The sequence below is a fragment of the Apium graveolens genome, chromosome 3, assembly GCF_009905375.1.
Source record: "Apium graveolens cultivar Ventura chromosome 3, ASM990537v1, whole genome shotgun sequence".
In the NCBI taxonomy this organism is placed as follows: domain Eukaryota; kingdom Viridiplantae; phylum Streptophyta; class Magnoliopsida; order Apiales; family Apiaceae; genus Apium; species Apium graveolens.
Window position 1 is genome coordinate 245,712,574 of NC_133649.1, and position 3,465 is coordinate 245,716,038.

The following is a 3,465-nucleotide window of genomic DNA, read 5'->3' on the forward strand; positions in this document are numbered from 1 at the left end:
ATTGATTCATTCCAAGTTATTATTCCACAGTTTGCAAATCAATTCACACAGTTGTATATATATATTTAAGTTAGAACACTTTTTGTTTTTGAAAAAGTTTCAAGAATTTCATTCAACCCCCCTTCTGTAATTCTTGTTGAATTGTTAGGGACTAACAAATAAAATGAGAAGCCAAGACAAACTTTACATGTGATTGATAAGTGGAATTTATATCCACTTGGAATGCTTCATATCGGCTTAAGTTGGTGTTTTGGACTCAAGTATGTGGTGTTTTTAATGTGTTTTGTGTTAAGTCATTTTAGGGCACTAGTCAGGAAGTCGAAAGGAGCTTTATAATGATATTATGCTAAAAAGAAATCAAGAGTGGAGTTCCAGAAGATTGTAAGAAGAATGGAGCACAAAAGATGAAAATTCAGAAATTTTGTAGAAGGGGAGCGCGCTCGCGCCTGAAGCAGGGCGGCCGCGCCAGTATGTCCAGAAAAGGAGCACGCCCACGCTAGGTAGAGCGTGCCCGTGCCAGTCAGTTGCAACATAATCCTGTTTCTAGTACGATTTTGATATTCGGAGAGCCTAGGTCAACTACGAGCCTATATATAAAGAAAAAAAAAGATGTTTTTAAGAACAAGAAAGCAAGGGAGAACATTAAGAAGACCTAGAGCACACAAGACGACTAAGGAGAAGAAGAATTTGTTTCATACTTTTGTAATCTTCAATTTAAGAGATACTTTTGGATGCTTGTTTTTGCTTTAATCTAAACCCTAACACTTGTAATCTGAACTTATTTAGTACCATGTTTTCATTGAACCCATGATGACGATGTGTTCAATCATGAACTAATCGTTGTCATGGGGTTCTAGAGGATTTATTTATGGATTTCAATAATTGATTATTCTAAATCTTTAGTGTGTGGTGATTTATGATTTCCTAGTTTGGTTGTGCTTATTCATCTTTGATGCGTAACTAACATCTAAGATTGTTTGTTAATCTCTATTGAAGCGACAGTGAATATAGAGGTTTAGAACTTGCCATGCTAGCATAGGTTTATGTATGAATTGACATGCATAATTCGTGAAGTGATTTTAACCATCTTACCTACCCTATGTAATCATAATAGATAACTTGTTCTTAAACTGTTACGTTTTCAAATTCTATAGACATATAGGGTCTAAGCATAATTGGTGTCTATTTGGCTTCTATCTTGATTGTGGATGCTCAGTAGTAGGGTATACGTATATCGAAAGATAGCGTATACTAATTTCGTGTTATCTGATTAGTTATCATCACCATCGCATACTGTTGATAAAGACATAAACTTTGAATAAAGTATTTAATGAAGTTAAAATCCCATGTTTTATTCTCATATAAGTAATTCACTTTTAATCTCTTAGTTAATGCATGCTAGTATAATCTCTTAAGTAGTTAATCAACTCAAATTTGTTACTTGTCTTAGCTGTGAACGATAATCATACATTATTGCATAAGTGCGTAATCTGAACTTAACCTAAACCAGTCTCTATGGGAACGAACTCGACTTAAATCTTATACTACTTGTGATCGCGTACGCTTGCATGTATTTTTGCGTATATTTTATTGCGAACAAGTTTTTGGCGCCGCTGTCGGGGATCGGTGTTAAATTTAGCTTATGTGCTTGACATCAGTGGTCATTAAAGTTCACTGACTCATATTATTTTACTTATAAGGTTACTTTGTTGTGTTTCAGGTACTCTAGAGAGCGTGTATGCAAACACGTTCTCAATCTCGTAAGGAAACACTGGGCGAAGTTGAAGAAGATAAAGTAGTCGAAGAATTTGAAGAAGAAGTTTTTGACGAAGTTGAAAAAGTTGAAGAAGAAGTGATTATTGCAATGGGAGAACCAGCAACAGCAACGAAACCATTGATGGATTATTCTCAGCCAAAGATCAATGACTTTCAATCTAGCATTATCAGGCCATCTATCGCAGCTAATACCTTTGAGATCAATCCTGGCACGATTCAAATGGAAGATAATTCAATCCAGTTTGGGGGTTCTCCGACGGAAGATCCCAATATGCACATTAGGGATTTCATCAAGATCTGTGACACCTTTAAGTTCAATATTATTTCTGAAAATGCTGTAAAACTGAGACTTTTCCCATTCTCTCTAAGGGATAAATCTAAGAGCTGGTTGCACTCTCTACCACCAGTTCTATTACGACATGGGAGGATCTTGCTCAGAAATTCCTTACTAAATTCTTCCCTATGGCAAAGAAAACTGTAATCAGGAATGCTCTAACTCAATTTGCGCAGCAATCAGGTGAATCTTTATGTGAAACTTAGGAGTGCTACAAGGGAGATGCTTAGGAAGTGTTCTCATCATGTAATGCCTGACTGGATGGTGATCAATTGCTTTTATAATGGTTTGGGGGCACAGGCAAGACCTATGCTCGATGCAGAATCAGGTGGAGCTTTATGGGCTAAGAGCTATGAGGAAGCTTATGAGCTAATTGAGATGATGGCTGTGAATGAATATCAGAATCCAACTCAGAGGCTACCACAAGGCAAGGTAGCAGGAATTCTGGAGATGGATACAGCCTTACCAGCATTTTGGAAACAAGCCTTTCGATCCTCCTGGTTTTCAACAACAGTATGCACCAAGGCAATAATTTCAGCCACAGGGAATGCAACAGCAATCTCATGGAGGTGCCGATCAATCTTCTAATGAAAAATCTGAATTAGAGGAATTGAGGCTTATGTGCAAGAGCCAAGCGACTTCAATCAAAACTCTGCACAATCAAATAGGACAGATTGATAACGCCTTATTGAACCGACCTCAAGGAACCTTTCCAAGTGACACGGAGACTAATCCAGGAAAGAGAGAAGTTAAAGAACAGCTGAAGGAAATCACCCTGAGGTCTGGAAAGGTCACGAGCCCCCAAAATCATCAAAACGCAAATTCTGAATTTTTTTCCAGAAGGCAGGCGCACCCGCGCCCTGCCCTTTTCCAGAAAGTGAGAATTCTGCTGAAACGGCTTCGCAGAAGGATGACGTGGTGGAACTGAAGAAGAAAGCTGTTGAAAACACTCCTCCAGAGCAGAATATAGGGGATAAACAAGTCTATGTGCCTCCCCATATCCTAAAAGACTTCGGAAGCAAAAGTTCGATAAATAGTTTGCTAAGTTTCTGGAGGTTTTCAAGAAGTTGCACATTAACATACCTTTTGCAGAAGCTCTAGAATAAATTGCGAGCTATGTTAAGTTCATGAATGGTATTCTATCTCGGAAGCTAAAACTTGAGGAGTTGGAAATCGTTGCTCTAACGAAAGAGTGCAGTGTTGTGCTGCAACAGAAACTTCCTCCTAAGCTTAAAGATCCAGGAAGCTTCACAATACCTTGTACCATTGGCAATCTATCTTTCGACAAGTGTTTGTGTGACTTCGGAGCTAGCATCAAACTGATGCCCTTGTCCGTTTTCAAGAAACTTAGTCTG

At 38.2% G+C, this 3,465-nt stretch overlaps 1 non-coding gene across 1 annotated transcript; it reads right to left on the reverse strand.

Moving 5' to 3' along the window:
• Positions 1–2,253: 2,253 nt before the first annotated feature.
• LOC141715395 (small nucleolar RNA R71) lies at positions 2,254–2,361 on the reverse strand. The gene has a single exon (XR_012572160.1). It is a non-coding gene; the product is annotated as a small nucleolar RNA R71 (small nucleolar RNA).
• Between the last annotated feature and the right edge of the window lie 1,104 nt (positions 2,362–3,465).